Source organism: Notolabrus celidotus, chromosome 15 (genome assembly GCF_009762535.1).
Source record: "Notolabrus celidotus isolate fNotCel1 chromosome 15, fNotCel1.pri, whole genome shotgun sequence".
Classification (NCBI taxonomy): Eukaryota; Metazoa; Chordata; class Actinopteri; order Labriformes; family Labridae; genus Notolabrus; species Notolabrus celidotus.
The window spans coordinates 30,702,976-30,724,043 of NC_048286.1; the positions used below are offsets into that span (position 1 = coordinate 30,702,976).

General features: G+C 40.7%; 1 protein-coding gene across 1 annotated transcript in view; it reads left to right on the forward strand.

Moving 5' to 3' along the window:
• Positions 1–18,494: 18,494 nt before the first annotated feature.
• The window catches only part of brinp2 (bone morphogenetic protein/retinoic acid inducible neural-specific 2), a 330,627-nt gene continuing 328,053 nt past the window's right edge, over positions 18,495–21,068 (forward strand). Inside the window, exon 1 of the mRNA XM_034702125.1 lies at positions 18,495–18,567. The gene's annotated coding sequence lies outside the window, so the exon portion shown is untranslated. The remainder of the gene's footprint in view (positions 18,568–21,068) is intronic.

The following is a 21,068-nucleotide window of genomic DNA, read 5'->3' on the forward strand; positions in this document are numbered from 1 at the left end:
AGGACATTACAATATTGTTTAATTATTTTCCATGTAATGTGCTTTGGTTATGACAGGATACCTAAATGACCTTTGTGTATGATTAGATACATTTTGAGCTACATGCTGCAATATGCATCACTCTTCAGGGAGTGGATTAATGCTGATAACCTATGAATATATAATAAGATACAACCTCTTTGCATCTTTAAATAACCTTTACTAAGACATGCTGAGTGAGAGAAGCAGATAGGTAAGATACTGCAAGCTAAATAAACAGTTACTGATTTTTGTCTGTTTGGTTATATGGTTACAAAAAATAAGTGGACCAAATCAAAATTAGAAGGTTGTACCTCCAAAAAACTGGAGGCTGGAAATGGACAAAGAAACTGCAATCTGTGCATCTGAACATCTTTGTTCACACTTAAAAGATGTCCTATTAAGACTTGAGGAACTGCAATCACTTTTAGATGAGTTGATGAATCACAGTGCTCTTTGAACTGAAGATGCAGCTACAGAAGAATTTTGGTGATACACTCATTTCCAGCCTTTAGAGTCTGTCTGATACCTGTGTAACAGTTTTATATGATTTCATATATCTCAGACTGGTGTCTTTGAAAACCCTCATTTCAGCTCCTGTCTGAACCAGAGACTGTATAATTAATGGATGTAGCATCCATGACATCACCCATCTGTTTCTGAAGCGCTGTTTTGAAGCCAATCGGCGGCGGCAGCCATATTGGAAATGTTGAACTCAACAGAACTACTGTCGAGCGAGTGTGACGTAAAGAGGCGAGCTTTAAGCCTCCTCACCAACAGCTACAGTGTTCCCGCCTGTCAATCAAGTCAGCTGGGTCTCTCATAATGTGAAACTCATAATCTTAATATCTTTTGAATTGGTGTGTATGTGGTTTCTGGTACTTCCGGAGCCAGTCTCAAGTGGACACTCGATGAACTGCAGTTTTTAACTGGCTTCAATTCTCATGGACGGAGGTTGCTGCTTGCCGCTTGTTTTTGCTACTGTCTCTTTAAGACCCCCTCTTTCTTCCAATCAGCCACCTATCCAGAAGCCTCCTCCATTGCTGTCATGGTACAAAATTGTGGTCATTGAGTATGAGGTATTGCCATACATTTTGGAGACTGAATCCAACCCACAAATATAGGAAAGGGAACAACAAGAAAATCCAGCATCAAGGAACAGAGCAGGACATTTGTTTGGTTAGTGTTATACTCATAATGCTTTGTTAGGGAGAATCACCAATCCAAGATGTCAGGATTTGAGCAACTCTTGTGTACCTCTCACTTAATTCTTGTGGGACTTTTTGAACTAGCTGGTCAGAGCAGCCTGAGGTCCCACCCTGGGATTATTCCAACACGTTTATGGAAACTTTGCGTACATTTAGCATTGACATTCAGCTTTTTTTTTACTGAATATTTTCTTTTTAATGTATGAAAAAGAATACAACCACCTCTTTAAGTATGAAATAATCTACAAATTTCAACAGAAGCCTTAAATGAGTTGCTGCGTGTACACAGGTTTAGATGTTCACAGCCCATTTGTGTTAATCTGTTGAGACAACAACTCTTTAATGTTGTTCAAATTTACACAAACCTGCACACAAAGAATTAAATAAATAAAACATAACAACATCAGTAGAAGAAAATGAACAAATGCTTTCAAAATATTTTCGAGCAAGTTGTTGTAAGGAATTTAAATGCAAGGTTCCCTCCGTCTCTGTTATCTGTTTGGTGAAGTTAAATTATTTTCAGGGTTAGTGATTCAATAATTCAGAAGAAGGAAAATAAACAACACAAATTCTCTATTTCAAACACAACCTCTGGCCTTGATTTTATTTCTCTCAAATGAGTTTGCCAAAAAATGTTCCAGCCTCTCCAGTGTGAGATATTTCATGTTTTCTCCTTCATAATGTTTTTTAACTGAATTAATCTGGGCTTTTGAACAGTTGATAAAGCAACTGAACCCAAGTTCTCTCTCATATTTGAGTAGACTCGTCAGAAATATGAACCAAATCCCCTTACAGCCGCAGAGGATCCAACAAATCTGCATACATGTGCTGTATTTGATTTAATTTGATTACGCGTAACTAAGGTCAAGAGGTAAAGAAGCCTTCAGGCAGACAATTGCATCATGTTCTGAATGCTACCGCATGATTTAAGTCATCATAATGGACCCCCTGCAGAGGGAAACCTTTGTTTTATACTTCCCATCCTCCTGGTCTCAGAAGGCTTTCCAAGTTTTGAAACGTCGCTTTCACTTTGGCGGCTCCCCTGATCCTGCAGTCAGCCGCGATGTGCCAGCTCCACTGAATAGCGCTAACAGGATTGGACTTCTGCCTCCACAGTGACGCACTAAGCCAGTCAAGGTCACTAACAGCATCACATAAAAGAAGACATCAGTTCTTAATGAAGTCATACATCACATTTAGCATATGGTTCAATTAGAGGCTTCATAGAGATTATTGAGATTATATTATCCCAGTGCATTCATTAGCTAAGCTCCGATAGTCGCCCATCTGATTAAAAGCTGTGGGGGGATTTGCTGCTATTGACTGGGAGGGATCCAAGCATGAAGGGAGCTGGAGTTACTGGTGATGTAGGGGATGTGGCTTACATGTTTGGGTTTAATCTTCTAAATGTGTGTGTTATTCTGTAAATACACTCCTATGTGTACACGTGTTTACAGCTGTAAGCATCAGTGACGCCAGTTGCAGCTTGTAAATATTTGTGTATGTGCGTGTGTGTTCAACTGTGCCTGGTTGCCAGAAAGTAAACTTTAAGGTGTGTGTGTGTGTGTAAGGTGTGTAAATCCCATGTGATGGATATGCAGGTGCGTGTGCTGGTGCAGGATCTCTGTGATCTGAAGTAGTGGAGTGTTTGGCTTTTTTCTCAATGTGCTTTTCTTTTAGTGTCCTCAGTTTTTTTTTTTTTTTTTTTGTTTTATGATACATCTCTGTAAATGTTATCATGTGATAAAAAAGTCCAGATGTCTTCAGAAAAAAAGTTTAGGTAGAAGTTCCAGTTTGCGTTTAGTCACAGCAGTTCTCATTTCATTGTTCCTTAATGTCTTGTTGTGAAGAACCAATCATTGATTAGTGCCAGGTACTAAGATTTTTATAGCTGATCTGGTGTGCAATGACTTTCCCTGGATTTAAATGCAGGCATCACAGAAGCACACACAAACACATCAGAAGCTGTCACAATGGAGAACACATGGAGGGAGGACATGTGTGCAGATTTTAGATAAAATAAAGATTTAACAAACAAAAGAGCAAAAGTAAAAGGTTCAACAAAAACTTACTTTTTTCAAAATCTACCAGAAAATTGAGAGCAGTGAGAACTCAAGGTACAATTTTACAGAGAAGGCGCACAAGGAGACATTCACAATGAAGTGACAACCCAAGGGAGGACACAGGGACTACATACACACGAGGTAACGAGCAACAGACAGACACAGGTGTGACAACAAGATACAGGTGAAACTAATGAGGGTGCAATCAAACTGGAGGGACAGACAAGGGCAGTAAGTCAAACACACAGGGAGCAAGGACTACAAAATAAAACAGGAAACACAAGAGAAAATATACATATAGGGAATACAAAAAGACATGGATCACAAAGGGACACAAAGATAACCCATAATCAATACAGTCAATCAATCAATCAGACTTTATTTATAAAGAGCTTTTCATACAATGACATTGTAACACAAATTTCTGTGCAGAAAAAACACTTAAAATACAATATATTAAAGGTATGAAAAATAAAATAAATAGACCCCCCCCCTAATTCCCTAAAACCCCAGCCCTGGCCCCAACCCACCCGTCAATCCTAAGGTTAAGAACACAATATATGCAACAAGTATAACAATAACACAAAATAAATAAATGAAATAAAAAAGAAATTGCTGAACGAACTGAGGAGGAAAATACTACAAAAACACATACTAAACAAAGTCATGACAAGAAGCAATTCACAACAAAACTAGTCATTCAGTTGAAAGTTATTTACTACCCTCTGTTAAAATCCTTCTTTGGAAATAGTAGCTTGTTTAGTAGTAAGTCATTCATGTTACCTTGAGTAAAAGTCTCTAAGTGATAAAGGCAGATCCCAAGACACGCACCTCAAGATGAAGGCAGAAACCCTGAGAGCTTTCCGCCTGCCATCAAGCACAACATGTAGAGTGTCTGTGGGTCAGTTCTTCATTTCACCCTCACTGATTCGTTCTCAGTGGGGACCTCTGTCAATGAAGTGAACTAACTGGGAAATTAACAGTAACAGCACTCTGTCCCAGATGACTTTACAGAGGAGTGTTATGAAAACTTCAAATCAACAGCAACATGACATATTTTCTTTAACCCTAATTTATGTTCGTTTCTCAGGAACAGCAATAATGTTCCTGGGTCAATTTGACCCAGGGCATATTTAATTACCCCAAAAAATCCCAATAAATATTTTTTTAATCTCATTATTAACTCCATTAATAACCCTTTCAAATCTATAATTGGTGCAATGGTGTTCTTTAATTCTCACAGATCATGGTTCAATGAGGATATCTCACTTGTTTTTAATGAAAATTCACATTCAAACTTTTTTAAATGTACACTTGAAAGACTTAAATATAAATACAATCATTTTACTTGACATAGATTTTGTTTTATTTTATTAAGAATTTTGATTTTATTTTTTTTTTAAATGAAGTGATGTTTATAAATTAACAGGAGACGCCTCTTCTGTCACATGCTGCACAGATTTTTAGGCTGTTTTTAGCTGGTTTGGAAGAAATATATTGCCTAAATTGTGTATAGAACTATTTTAATTTTATATGTTGATTTCACCTATTAAGACGTTTCATACCGGAAAAATACTTTGGACATTTTTAATTTTAATTTTGAACTTTAAAAAGGGTCAATTTGACCCGCAACATAACAGGAGGGTTAATCAAATCCGTAGTACAAAAACAGATAATGGAACAATAATGATTGAAGCTATCATGTCACCTTTTGCCCAGTGGTTAAAAAGTCTGCCATCTAACCACAGCAGCCCTTATTCAATTACATCTTGTTAAAGGTACAGTGAATATTTAGCAATGTCTTGATGTCAGATTCTTTTTAAAGATAGATTTTTGGGCTTTTTCGCCTTTATTGGATAGGACAGCTGAAGAGAGACAGGAAACGCGGTAAGGAAGAGAGTAGGGGATGCTTAGACCACTAGGCCACCAGCGCCCCGATGTCAGATTCTAAACGTTACATTGCTCACCCCTTTCATTGGTGAAATTCAAGAGTTGACTATGGCCTTTTGAGGGCAAAACGCTCAGAGTGCATGCTAAATTATACAAATTATTTTGTGTGCATCAACAAGACCAAGATGCAACAGGTTTGGTCTTGGTGATTAGAAAGACATCTGGGTTATAATCAGATATTTGATCCATGATATTTGGTGAAGTAGTATATTTTATATTTTTGCAGAAAGCTTGGGCTGTTGTTCCTCCTCCTCCTGGAGCAGTGAAGTGACTGTGGCCTCAGTTTGGACCTGACAGGATTACAGTGCAGCGACTGTCCCAGCTGCTCCCTCTGTTGGATCTGCAGACACTTTACTGTAACCGGATACTTACAGTTAGATTGCCTGAAATATTGAGGCTATAATCTAGAATTTCCTGAAAGTGCAGTAAAATGACATCTAATCTCAGTGGCACAGGTGTGGCTGGATGTATTTTCCTCTGTGTGATTGCACTGTGCTGTGGGCCCTTCTGCTTCTCTCTCTCTCTCTCTGTTACACACACAGGCCTACACAATAAATCACGCCGAGCAGCCCCGGCCTATCCTGGGGTCATCTCAAAATCACTATTTAATGCTCAACGGCAGAGCTGGCTTTGATATCAGCGGCAGATAAAGTGGAATTTCTTGATTGCCGCGGTCAAAGAGGCTCCGCTCACTGAAAATGATTTATTGGACACGGGAAAGTCAGCAGAGATCAGAGGAGACGGACGAGCCTCCGACTCACACCACGGGGCTGGGACCAGGCTGGGGCCCCGTCCAATCATCCGCAGCAGCGGGGCCCCCGTCACCATTGTTGCTGCTTTTTAATTGGACGCAGAGAGAGAGAAAGAGAGAGATGGAGAAAGACAGAGGGGTGTGAGGAGACAGGGAGGAGAAGGATGGTTGGAGGGCCCTGCAGGTCACTAGTGAGCTCTGTCCGGAGCCCATTACTCAGGAAGGAGATAGGAAGGGTCAGCCTGGGCAGAGGGTCACATGAACACTGATTGCACTGCAGAGAGAGAGAGAGAGAGATAGCATGGAAGCGTGGACATTACTCCGCTAACCCTGTCTTCTTGTATTGGAACGAGGGCGAGCAGATGAAGGAGAGAAGCAGCAGAGGTTGCGGCAGAGGAAGAGAAGGCGAGAGAATTAACAGCCTGGAAAAAAAAAAGGAGCAGTATTGATTTTTCATGAGAGAGAAGATTTGCTCCAAAGATTGAGAGCAATATCATATTAAACCCTGTTGCCGGCCCAGAATGAGAAAATAAAGCCTGTGAATCAACCCTCCCCCTTGTGTGTTTTTTTTTAATAACTTCCAGCCTGAAGTGCAGCAGTGGAGAATTACAGTGTGTGAGGTAATTGGAAAAAACATCAGCATGCGAGCACGGCGCTGTTGGCGGAGGAATACGCATTATTCATGAGACCCTGCCCAGGTGTTGTTACAAAGAGGAACAAGGTTGTAAAAGTAAAGGGTGAACTTTGACTAAGTGGTCATCATTACACAAATACAAAAAAAATACGATAGAGGTGTAATGCACATTAATCCAACAAACTTTATCACGTTCTGTTCATGATGAATTTATGATGTGGAGTTTTTAAACTTCACTGAAAATAAGGGACTGTAATACAGGTTTATATTTCCTGCCATCCCTGATATCACAGTTTATGGTCATTTATGGGTTATTAAAGGTCCTCACAGTTGAAACTTTCTCTTCCAGTTTGCTAACATGAAAGTATGATGGCAGTACAGGTTGTATTTGTCAGTCGTGAACATATGGGGTTGATTCCTGTGAGAACAGACGGAGGGCGAAGATTGTGAGGCATGTCAGTGGAGTCCTTGGAGTAAACTGGATTCTCAAATATTTGATTTATCACATGCAAAACCATCTGCAATATGTTAGAGTGGAGGTGTTTAAATATGTACACTTATTTCTACAAGACTGAAACCTGCAGCCATACAGGAAGTCTATGATGTGATAGCTGAGGATATGCCTTGAGTCCGATCCAACACATCAAACTTGGAGGGTTGCATGGTGGTGTAGTGGTTAACACTGTCACCTATCAGTTTGAATCCCCTGACGGACAAGGTGCCTTTCTGTGTGGAATTTTCATGTTCTCCCAAAGCATGTGTGGGTTCAGTCCAGGTACTCCAGCTCCTCCCACAGTCTGAAGACCTGCTAGTTGGGTTAATTGGTGAACTCTAAAGAGTCTAAAAGTGTGAGGATTTGTGAGACTGGTTGTGTGTCTTTGTGTCAGCCCTGTGGTTTAAGCAGCGTTCACTTGATTTGATGGAAACAATACGATACAATACCCTTACATACATTTTATTGTCTCCTTGGGGAAACATGATAAGTACTATACACGCTCAGCTTCCTCCACAGGAGCATTTATAAATATAAACATTAAAAAAACAACAAACTGTCATCCAATGACACCTGGGATCAGCTCGCCCCACCTTAAACCCTGAATAAGATGAGTTGTTGGGCCTACCTGAGCTTTACCTTTGTAGCTGTTTCAAATAGCTGGATGGTGTTGATTCTTCTGAGTTGCAAACCACAAGCCTTGAAAATGAGCATAACAGACAGAGAACACAGACACTGGCTGAGTCCTGATTGAGCTTCACTCTATCCATACATTCTCTGTAAGTAGACATCGAGGGCCCTTCATCAGCCCATCGAAGCCAATTCATGCGAGGCCTCCATGGAAACTGAGGAGCAGAATTATCTGGGCCGCAGTGTGCTACTCAAGTTTAGCATTTCTGTTTTGTGCTGTGAAAAACACGTGTGTCTCTTGAACCTGACATACACTGAAAAAACATCATCCACCATGGAACTCATTTATAATATTTAGAACTTTAAACAACATCAAACACTGAAAACTTTAAAAAAAAAAAATTGACCTCCAAATAAGATAATATTGAACATACCTTAGTTTCATCTCTACCAATGTATTAGTTTTCTTGATGTGTGCTCAGCTGTATTAAAATGTTAGGTGTTCAGCCGTTTGCCTCCTGGGCTCTTTACTCAGCCTTGGACTGATGTTTGAAGCCCCAGGCCTTACGGGTAATGGTGCTTGTTAAAGGTCAGTAAAATATGAAATATTAAAGAAGTTATATTACATTTTTATTAAAAAGACACAAAACTAACCTAGAAAGTTAACCTCAGAACGGACTTTGAAGAAGAGCCTACTTTGCTTCTGTGCTTAGCTGAAAAAGTGGTGGGTGTGTATATTGTGATTTAATTTCTGTTCATTAAAGTACTTGAATGAACCCATGACCCATGACACTTAAATGTGTAATGTAAACAGCCATAAAGCCCCAAATCATTCATTATTAATAACAGTAAGGCTCCATAGTGGTTCAGCTTTATGAATCTCCTCTGTTGTCTTGTTACAGAGTGAAAAATAGAGACTCCCCTTATTGTTTAGGAATGCACAGCTCAGAGTGGTGCAGGATATTTGCTGCAGAGGAACTACATCGCCCATAATATTACCACTACATCATGTGTGCACTGAAACTAATGCAGCACAGGATTTTGTTTGTATTTCCACAGCACGTTGGTTTTCATGCAGCAGACCGGCTGAGCTCACAGGCTGTAAAACGGGACAGCAGAGAAATGGGCAAAAATGGAGATTAATGGCTTATGCTTAATTAAAATCTCTGGAAACTAATGGTAGGAAAATTGAAATGTTCCTTTTAGATTGAATTTTCCTGCTGCTGCCCGCTTTCATAGTACAGTGAAGCAGAGTGTGACCATCTCGTGATCTCTTCCATGTATTATAGAGTTCCCCTACATGTAATTGGAAAGTGAGAGCTGTGAAAGAAAGTTGTCAAGCTGTTGCACAGATTCTCTGCACGACTTTCTGCACTTAGTCCAAAAATAAACTCAGAAGAGAGAACCAAACTTGAAACTACTGTTTCACACACCTGTTGAACACCATGTGGTAAAAGCAGCTATTATATCCTTAGTACTCAAACTCAGATCTCCATTGAAGCAGAGCTTTAAACCTTGGATTTATCAGGCCTGGTAAAACATTTGAAAGGAGATAAATCTTTTTTTTTTCATACAAAATGAATATTCTATTTGAAGATAAGGACAGTCTACTTATAGCCACAGTTGAAAATTCACAGTTTCTCTTTTTAAATCAAATTGTGACATTTTATTTATTTCTCTCTACAATTCATGATTAAATCAGGACTACAAAGTAGGGTTGGGCGATAATTTGATAACTGTAATTATTATTTTTTTTTTTTAAGTTCTATTTTTGGCCATTTTGCCATTATTTGACAGGACAGCTGAAGAGAGACAGGAAACTTGGGGAGCAGAGAGCAGGGGGAAGACATGCAGGAAATGGTTGACAGGCTGGGAATCAAACCGGCGACCCCTGCGACGAAGACTGTAGCCTCTGTATGTGGGGGGCTTAGACTAGGCTAGGCCACCAGCGCCCCTTGATAATGATAATTATTGCAATATAATTTTTCTCAATATAAGTATGACAAATCTTTGATAAAAATTGAATATAAACAAACCTGTAATTACACCCCCCAACCACTGGAAAGGGAGCCGCTAATGAGCCTTAAACACTGGTTGCCACCCAACATTAGACAGAAGAAGAAGACATCGTTGAACAGCCAATCATGTCTCAGGGTGAGAGGTAGGCGGGGCTTAAAGACCTTTGGATTGGAATGTAAATACAGCTGAAAAGGATCAAAAATGGGCCTTTAAATTTAGATGAAACAATGATTTGATATTTTATTGTGATTATTATGAAATATTTTATTGTGATAACATAATTTTCAATATCGCCAAGCTCTACTACAAAGGTTAGCTCATCAATACTGATGGATTGTGAATTCTAGGTATTCAAATGTGACATTATTTTTTTACAAGGCCTGGTTATAATGTGTCCAGATGTTGTTGGCTGTATCCCATCTGAAAGCTGTTTGCTGACCACCATGAACTAACGAAAGCAGTAGAAAGCTTAAGTACCAGGTGCCGGTCCAAACGAGTGTGAGAGTGTGAGATTTGGAACCGAACAAAATTGCAGACACTCCTGCAGCCGCCAAAGAGTTCTGTGAGGAAGTACTCTGAAGAGTAAATACGACTGAGTCAAGTGCAAACTCTGCCAGGTAAATTTAACATAGAGGCACAGAGAGCGAGGACTCCAGCTGTGGAAGCTTGTCAGGAAATGTTGGACACTTTTACTGTCAGTCAAAAATAATTAAAACAATGCAAAAAATATCCAACATTGAAGACCTTAACTGGTCCGTTCTGAACTGTATTCTGGCTTTGGACTCCTTAGTTCTTGGCACAAAAATGAAGAAGGCCCGAACATGATTTTACTCTGTCATGGACTTTGGAAACAAGAAATCTATTAGATTAATTGATGGCAAGAAAAATTGTAATTAAGACCAATATGTTCGACCTTTCTTCGTCCCACAACGGGGAAATTCATGGAGTTACAGCAGCAAACAAGAAGGTGTACAGTACAAGAATTTAACAAGAAAAGAAATGTCCATCAAAGATGACAGATTGGCCATAATTCTCCTGTCAGCCACCACCTCCACAGGGTCCAGGACTGAGCTGAGCTGGCCTTCATCACCAGTGAGTTCAGTCTTGCTCTCCTGTATCCTGTCCACCCACAGCAGGTGAAATCCTTCCAATGTGGCGTTTGTATCCGGTGTTAGCTCTGTTAGCATGATGCTACTCTAGTGCTGGGTTAGCTCGTCCACCTTATCATAGATAGATCTTACATTCCCCATAACGGTGGGTGGAAGGACAGGTTGATGTCGTCTATCAGGGTCACAATGTTTTTTTCACAGCATTTTTGATGTTATAGGAGCCAGGAATGTTGCTAGTAGTTTGCAACCCTCCACAACCTCTTGTCTCACCCTCCCTCATGGCCACAGAGGAAGCCAAGACTGCAGCAGGCTCACTTTGGAGACTTTGCTTTATCTTTTTTTATCACAGCAGAGCAACACAGAAGTTGTAAAAAACTACACCTGCCCTGCGGATATTAAAGCTTTATTCCGAATCTTACTCTGTGACCTTTAAAGAAGATTTAAAAATCATGGGCACGATGCTGAAATATGCCGATGGCTGCTCTATTCAATATCAATGTGCAGATTTAAGGATAAGAACCCACTAGCTGTTGACTGAAACAGACCGGAGCAAAGAGACAACACTAATGTTGGCAGGAGCATGATAGTTCCCCAGTATGATGCTACAGCAACTCAGAGATTTCATTTTTCCCTGCTCTCCCCAAACTCACACTTTCCTTCTCGCCTCAACAAACACATTTTTATACATGTGTTGTTTATGACACTACATGTTCAGAGCCCAAATGAAGGCCATTAAGATCCACTGTGAGACATATTGACACAAAAAGCGGAGCGCCTTGGCAGAAGATTGGGGCTGAACCCTGACAAAACTAGATATATTCATTTGGTTATTTGGAGCCTGTTTGACTTTGGTCCCAGCGTGGGTAAGGATTCATTTAGGTGGTGTCTAACAATGGCAGATGGTTGAAGTAGCAATAAAACAATCTCAATAAAGGATTGTAATAAAATTTATGTCAGCCAAGATGATTAACTGTAGACATTTTTGGTCAATAGGTATTGATTAAACCGTCTTCTTCACAGCTGTTATAACAAGAGCTGCAGTCGTTTAGGCTGCACATGCATCGCTCAGTTCTCCATGCAGAGCAGAGTTAGAGCTGCTGGTGAGGAGTTTGGACCTCTACTGTAGAAGAGAGAAACATGAGTGAAATTTAAGGGTGCATAAACGAAACTAAGGTGGTAATATTATTAGCAACAGTTCAGTTGACACACTGACTCTGCTGAAGAGCTTTACAGAAACACTATCTTAAGCCTTCGTTATTATTAAGCTCCTATTCAAACCTCCACATCATTAAAAAATCAAGGATTTCTATTTTGAAAACAAGCTGAGATTCTTATGACCTGTGGGTAAAGCAGCAGCTGCAGTTTCTCTGTATGTCCTGCATCTTTCTGCATCTAATGTTTAGCATTTTAGTCTTCATGGACGGGGATGCTTAGGAGTGACATGGAGCTTGGGTGGAAGAAAGAGGGAGTTATATACAGCACAGGGCGTGGGTTTGAACCCAACCAGCATGTCTGCAGCATGGATGTATAGCCACCACACATGGGGCCTTGCAGGGTTATTTACTGGGTGTGCTGTCTCTCTCAACATGTGGACATTTATCAGCTGATTAGAGGTCTGGTTGTGATGACCATGTTTATTTACACTTTTTGTTGCAGTCAGATGAAGTTAAGCTAGCTGACAGCTCAGTTCAATTGGTGTCAGTTGAGCAGTGAAACACAAGACGGCTTTGTGGATTTATTTAGGATCCAGGAGGACCATATTACAAACAGAGACATAGAAACTGTGAGTTATGGCGAGTAAGCACTCTTAAATATCAATTTTTATATGTACGTTTTTATTTATAACCCCATATGTTAACAAAATAAAAGATATTGCTATATCAATTGTTCTTGCAGACATGATTAACGGCTGCAATCAATCATTCAGACTAGCTGCTTCAGCATTTCTATAGATATTCATGTATTTTCTATTTTTTGCAAACCAAACTGGTCTGTAAGGGTTACATGTAGCTCTTACTTGATGATACTATTTATCTAGTTATCTTGTTGATTCCCTGGCAATGAAAAACTAAATGTAGCGGTCACAAACAGAGGAACAAAATTTAACAATAAATGGAAAAGTCTTGATTCACTTCTGAGGAATATCTTAGTCCTCTCTGCAGCCAGTGAATCTACAGAAGTGTCTTGTCTGACAATTTTTTCCAAAGTCAAAGTTTGTCAGGAGCAGCTGAGAGCACTACAAGTTCTTCCTGATGTCCTTCACATTGTTTGTAATTGTAAAATGACATAGAAAGTCATAGTGCAAGTAGAAAATTCTTCACTCCTCAGGACAGTTTGCATTCAAACACAGATGTTAGCAGTGGCATACTCAGGCTGTTTGAGGGGCAGGGGTGGAAAAACCCATAAAAGAGCACCTCCTCTCAAACACCTGGTACTGAGAGTTTAGGGTGAATTTAAATATATTGAGGGAAAGTTAACAAGAGGGGGGTTTGGGGGTTGTTCCCCAGAACATTTTGAGCAGCTAACACTTAATTTCCTGCATAGTGGTAAATATTTATGAGAACATTTGTGCTGGAAATTGAATTATGAAAAGGGAAAACACAAAACTATTCATTTATTTCTATATTATTCATTATAGTACATAATTAACATAACACAATTAACTACATGGGTATCCAGAGGGCCCCCCTTTTTTGTACTTTTAAATATTTTAGGGGCATCCAGAGGGCACGGTTTCAAAGTTTTATACATTTGAGGGACATTCAGAGGGAACGTTTTCTACATTTTCTACATTTGAGGGACATTCAGAGGGAACTTTTTCTACATTTTCTACATTTGAGGGGCATTCAGAGGGAACTTTTTCTACATTTGAGGGACATTCAGAGGGAACTTTTTCTACATTTGAGGGGCATTCAGAGGGAACTTTTCTACATTTGAGGGACATTCAGAGGGAACTTTTTCTACATTTGAGGGGCATTCAGGGGGCACTTTTTCTACATTTTCTACATTTGAGGGGCATTCAGAGGGAACTTTTTCTGTTTTCTACATTTTAGGGGCATTCAGAGGGAACGTTTTCTACATTTTCTACATTTGAGGGGCATTCAGAGGGAACTTTTTCTACATTTTCTACATTTGATGGGCATTCAGGGGGAACTTTTTCTGTTTTCTACATTTGAGGGACATTCAGAGGGAACGTTTTCTACATTTTCTACATTTGATGGGCATTCAGGGGGAACTTTTTCTGTTTTCTACATTTGAGGGACATTCAGAGGGTACTTTTTCTATATTTGAGGGGCATTCAGTGGGAACTTTTTCTACATTTTCTACATTTTAGGGACATTCAGAGGGCACTTTCTCTACATTTTCTACACTTGAGGGGCATTCAGGGGGAACTTTTTCTACATTTTCTACATTTAGGGGACATTCAGGGGGAACTTTTTCTACGTTTTCTACATTTGAGGGGCATTCAGAGGGCACTTTTTCTACTTTTTCTAAGAAGGCTATTTTTAATATTTTATTTACTACAGTGGAATCCAAGAGGGCACTTTAGCATGTTTTCTTTTTCTCACCTGAGTACACCACTGGATGTCAGGGGGTTGCTGCTGCAGTCATGGCACCTTGTTAACTTCTGTTTCTCAGATTCAGCTATAAAAAAAAGCTGTGCTGATATTTCTAGCTCCGCTCTAGCAGAAGGAAAGGTAGAGCACAGGTGTAACAGAAGCAGAGTTTTTACAAATTGCTGTAAAGATGTTGAGCTTCCACTCACCTCACCTCACTAATTTGTCATTTGTCCTTCGGTGGCGATGACCCCCGAGGTGCTGTTACAGTCTGCCTGATATCTGATGTGCTGACCCATTAAATCACAAAACATCACACTTGCAATCCTACACTGAAAATTTCTGGGAAGCGCTGTGACCGGAAAGGAAATACTCTGAGAGTGAGCTCAGCTGCTCTGAGGAGGTAATAAGAATTGGAGCAGCAGCTGATAACACACATACACACACACACACACCACATCACAACACATCATAGACCCGAGTGAGTACGTGTCCTCTTATTTGCCCCCTGCACTTTAAGATGGATGTTTGTCATTATCTGCCCTCCCCTGGCGTACGGCTCGGGTCCAGTGACCTTTTTTAGGGCTATCGCCGTCAGGGATTACGTATCGATCAAACGCTCCGACATAAGGAGTTTGTAGACAATGTGTACCTGAATGTGTGTGTTTCTAGAAAGTGTGTGTCCTCTAGAGATGTGAAGACAATTGCAAGCTAAGTGAGAGTGTGAGAGGTTGACAGTCGTGCACGCACATTTAAGGTCTGTGCATCTCCTTGACCAGAGTAACGAGCATATCAAACATGTGTGTGTGTGTGTGTGTGTGTGTCTCCTTGACCACAGTGATGGGTGTATCACCTCTCCGAAGGTATTAAAGTTGATGAGGTGATTTAAAGTGAGCAATATGACCAATGGACTGAACAATGGGGCCCCAAGGACACAAACACAGACACCCACACACTCTCATGCACACACACACACAAAAACAGGAAACCTTTTAATGAGGACAGGCACCTTTGATTGATGGGAGACGCGGGTCGCTCCCCTGATTCATGCACGGCATCAGGCTGTTACTCTTTTCTTTATATTGAGCTGTAATTTCATCTCTGGGGGGTCAATCAAAGGTTCAGCTCTCCGGCAGGATCGTTCAGAGAGCTCAATGTGGTGAATGATGGATGATGAGTCCAGTGTGCGGTTTGTCAGAGAGTTAAGCAGCAGACCTGAGAGTGCACAGGAGACCATGCATACACAAATCCTCTTCCTTAGCCATAACAATTCACAATATGGCACCATGAGACATCAGAGACCTTTTCTCCACCGAGCAAATGTTCAGCAGTTAAGAGAGGAATCATCCCTTTTTTTTTCCCTCTTCATTGCTCATTGAGAAAACTCTGGAGTTTCAGACACTCTGTTACCAATCTGTAGTTCAGGAGGTGACGCATTCATTGTTTGAGGCAGCTGCCAGAGAGGAGCAGGTGAGGAAAAATATTGGTTGCACAGAATAAAGAATAGCGATGGAAAGAGTCAATTTTTATCAGCAGAAAACCCTCAAGGGCAAGAGTCGCACTGATCGAAAGATTTGATTGACAGGTGATCTATGAGAGGTAAGGAGTCAACACCATCACTGCAGCAAGGGACGCATTGTCTGAATCAAAATACATCACTATTGAATAAGAAACAAAGACATTTATTAGGGCTGTCAAATGATTGATTAATCACTGAACTTCAATAGTTAATCAAACTTTAAAATCCCATTGGTTCACATTTCCTAATCAATGTGGAACAATTCTTAGTGCTTTAAAATGTACTTTGTAATCTTTAAATTAACATTTATTATTCAAATGAATGCTGCATCTAGAAGGACTACATAATGTGGTTGTAGTGCTGGTTGCTTCCCACCATTAAACAGATGGAAGAGGAAGAAGCAGCAGCAGAAGAAGAACAACAAATAACTAGCTAGCTTGCCTCCGTTGCAGTGTGTGGCTTCGACTGCAGTGCAAATGGGCGGCAGTAGCTCAGTCCACAGGAGCTTAGCCTTGCAACTGGAGGGTTGCCGGTTCGAGTTCCAGCATGGACGAAGTTTGGCAAGTGGACTGGTGGCTGAAGAGGTGCTGGTTCACTTGCCTGGACACTGCCGGGCAGCCCTTGAGCAAGGCACCAAACCCCCAAGTGCTCGGGGTGCGCAGGATGATGGCAGCATCCTCACTCTGACATCTCTCCCTAAGTGCATGTCCACTGCATGTTTGTGCATAGAATTGTATGTATATACACCAAACTGTGCGTCTAGCATGACCAAAAATAACACGAGTGGAAAAATTTTTAAGTTTTATGTAAAAAAGACGAGTGTGTGTTAAAGTGACACAGGATTACATGCAGAAGGAGATTAAGTTGATGCTTTAAATTTGTCATATGAGTCAGATCATCACATGAGCACACAAAGCAGAAATGTGTCATTTAAAAATCTGACTCAGTCTCAAACTTCTGCACATCTTACATAACATAGATTTCACTAGCAAGGACCACGCCACTCAAGGATATAAGTTTGAATATTTAATGAATTATCTGTGTGTACTGTGGCCCAGCAGAAGGAGACTCAGGACGGGGGTTCCATCTCAGCGTCATCCTGCCAGAGCTGATCTTGACCCGGGTTGTACCTGGAAGTAGACAAGGACATAGAAGGAGTGAACACAAGTTCAGTAGAAGGGGATAAGAAAGATTGAAGTAAGGAAAGGGGAAGGAGGATGGTTTGAAGAATCACAGACAAATGGTTGGAGTAGGCTGGCTTTTCAGGTGACTGAGGTCGTGGTTTAGGCGTGGTCCTGCTCCTGAATTTAAGTTAACACCTTATCTTTATTTATTCAAAACAACTGACTTTAAAGTAAGAATTAAAGCTAGTGAATCAATCAAGACTTTATTTATAAAGCGCTTTTCATACAATGACATTGTAACATAAAGTGCTGTACATAAAAACACCTTAAAATATAATACTTTATTTATATAGCAGTTTTCAATACAAGAAACAAAGTGCAATAAAACAAGAAGTGCAAAGCAAAATGAAGCGATAAAAAAATATAATGAAAAAAAAGCTTAAAAACTCTACAAGCTTATAAAACAGACCCTTAAAATCAGAGCTAAAATTAAATAAAATCACACAATAAATGCTTTTCTGTAAAAATGTGTCTTGAGTAATGACATAAAACACAGGACTTACTCTGCAAGTCTGATCTCCTCTGGCAGGCTGTTCAAGAGTGTAGGAGCCCTGACTGAAAAAGACCTGTCCCCTTTGGTTTTAAGTCAGGGACAGCCAGAGGATCTCAGACTGTGACTAGGTTTGTAGGGGGATAAAAGCTCAGAGATATATAGGAGGGGCAAGTCCATGTAGTGCTTTAAAATAGAATAAATTAAGAAAAAGATCCCAGCCCCAAACCCTAAAGGTTAAGAACACAATATATGAAACAATAGCAATAAAAACAAAAAAGAAGTTGCTGAATGAAATTAAGCTAATGAAGGAAACCTGAGCTATACTGTGTGTAATGTGTGGTGTTCGGACCCAAAAGCAGCACACAAAAACAGAAAAATGCAAGTTGTTTCTCTTTATTGTAAAAACACTCACACAACAATACAAAAAACTTGGCAACAGTACTGGGGGGAAAAAGCAGAGAACGTCACAGAGGAGGCAGCAGGATCAGAATCAGAATCAGGTATCAGTCTGTAATAAAACACAATCCAAGTAGGGACAGGGCAGAAGACAGGGCAGAAGACAGGGCAGAAGACAGGGCAGAAGACAGGGCAGAAGACAGGGCAGAAGACAGGGCAGAAGACAGGGCAGAAGACAGGCAGGGGGTCTTAACCGGGAAATCAAATCAAGAAAGAGTGCTGGAAAGTTTTTCATGAGAGCTGAGAACTATCTGACAAAGAGTTGGTGGACAGAGGAGGTTTAAACACTGGCTTGATGAAGATGAGTTGCAGCTGGTTGCTCAGGTGAGCTGACTTGCTTGATGAGGTGGGCGTGGCCGACAGACAGGGAGCAGCAGAGGAGAGGTGAGTGGAAAAATACTGAGAACTATGAGCAGATCTGTGACCCTGTCTTTATGTAATGTAACTCCATTGATGGATGCTTGGATTGGGCTGCACCATCCTGTAAGTGAAAACTCTTCTCCATGGCATTCACAGCTCTTCTTCTATGTATTCATTTTTATAGATTCAAGCCTTAAAAGAAAGCCTTTGTGGAAGAGATCAGATCGTTTTATTAAATCACATGCAAGACTAAACAAACAGGATATGACTGGCGTGCACGTGTATCTGTGTGAGATACAAATAATGTGATACTGTTGCTGCTCATCTGCTGAATTCCGCCTCTCTCAGTCTACTCTTCATCCTTGTGGTCACAGTCTAATTGATTTTTAAAACGCCGGAGTCTGGCAGCAAAGGAAGCCAATTTCATACATCCCACTGCTGTTCCCGGTAAAGGCTTGCTGAGCTAAACCGACTTCAAATGTGATCATTTGAAGACGTCGATTTGCATGAAAATTGTAATATTTAGAGGCATCTGAGGAGTTAATCTTGCCCTACACCCTGAATAAAATCATGCAAAGTCCGATGAAAATGGATCTTGACTTCCATCAGTACGGCCGTATCCACTACAGAGAGGACCGGAGCTTTTAAGCACTGAATCAGTTTGACGTCTTACTTGTCTTTGTCATGTTTGGTTACTCTGCTTGCCTCTGACCTGAACCCCATCATGCCTCTTCTGTGTTTCCCGAGCTGTGTTACTGCTACCTGAAGATTAATGAGCAACAATAGGCTGTTGCTTCATTTGCTGTCTTCAAACAGCAGCAGGATAATACGCCTGTATCCGGTCGTTGCTTCTGCTTTCAGAGAGCTTTGATCTAATGAACGAAATACTCGCAATGACTGTTATCATGCTCGCTTTTAGCCACTGACTCCTCCACAAACCTGCAGCTTACCTAATGTAGCAAATACATGCTTCACTGTCAGGGAAATTGCGAGAGATGCAGCGCAGGAGAGGACTTCTGAAACGTGTGTGAACTGACAATGTACACAGTGACGGTGTGGATGATCAGATTCAGATTCAGGATACTTTATTAGTCCCAGAAGGGCAGTTCAGTGTTACAGTCAGCCTGTCCATGGTACAAAATATATGTATATATATATGATACAGTAAAGGAAATGAAAATAATACATCATGACATCAACAACAACTGCAACCAGTGACCGTACAGCAGAGCGGGATGCGGAATGATTCTCGGTTTATTCTGCATTTAGCAGCCTTATGGCAGAAGGGAACAAATAATCTGCATAGCGGTTTGTTTTCTGCACTGGCACATAAAACCACCGACCTGAGGGCATGATTGCAAATTCACTGCCAAGGATGTGATCAGGCTGGGTTAAGATTCTGTTTGCTTTCTGGACCACCCGCATTGTCCAAAGGGAGCAGAGGTCCTAAAGCTGGACTTCAGTGATTTTAGAGTACAAAGACAGCCAAACCAAATCAGTCAATCAATCTTTATTTGTATAGACACTTTTACAAACATAGGAGGTCTAGACCACTCTATGTCAAATTATGAACAGAGACCCAACACCAAGGCAGGGTAAGACTCAGTCTTACCCCACCTTAATCCACCATGAGCATTGCACCTTGCAGTATTTAGCTAGTTACAGTGTTAAAGCTAGACATCTTTTTGATCATTATGCACTTTTGAGGAGCTTTACTGGTCTTTAAAGCTGCTTTTGGTAGGAATGGTGTCAAAAACGTCACTTTTTTTCTGCTGGTTTTGGAGAACAGGTTATAATACCCATCGGTACTCATCTGTAAGTGAAGTCATTTGAGATCATGGTGAAATCTCTGTGTTTTCCAATGCCATTGTATCAAGCAATGTTATTATTCCCCTCGTTCCCGTTATCACGGACCAATCAGAGCTACTCCCTGACCCTCTGTCCTGATTGGTGGAGTGGCAGCCCCACTACGTCGCCCTGATTGGCTGGGAAGCCACTACTTCCTCACAGAACGTGCGTTTGTGGGCGGGGTTACAGGAGCAGAGAGGGGAGGGGTAGTGTTGACATTGGAAATCTCTCTCTGCACTGATGTTTATATCACGACTACCAAAAGCAGCTTTAAGCTGGACTTTTAGCACAATCTGATGATGCCATTCAGACACTTCTTGTCTTTCACAGAAAGACAACCAAACCAGCATACAAGAATAAGTTCTCATTGAAACTTTGATAAAAGGTGCATAAAATATTTCTGTTGACACTGAAAGAGTTGAGTCTCCTCAGCAAATGGATTATCTGGTGGATAATGCTGTCAGTGTTTTCACTGTATTTAAGATTGGAGTCAAACATGATGACCAAACACTTGTACAATTTTACTATTTGTACCTCTTCACCATGGAGAGTGCTGATTTTTGGGGTCAACACTGGATTTTCTATGATAATGTCCTTGGTTTTTAACACAGGGAGGGCACAGCCGTGGTTAGATCGGTGGCCCTGAAGAAGAGACAGTAAGACTGTGTCATCTGAAAATTTGACAAGATAGCTGTTTTCATGAGAGGATCTGCAGCTGTCCGTGAATATGTGATGCAAGATCAGGATGATGTGCTTCATAAGAGTGTTAGGGAGAA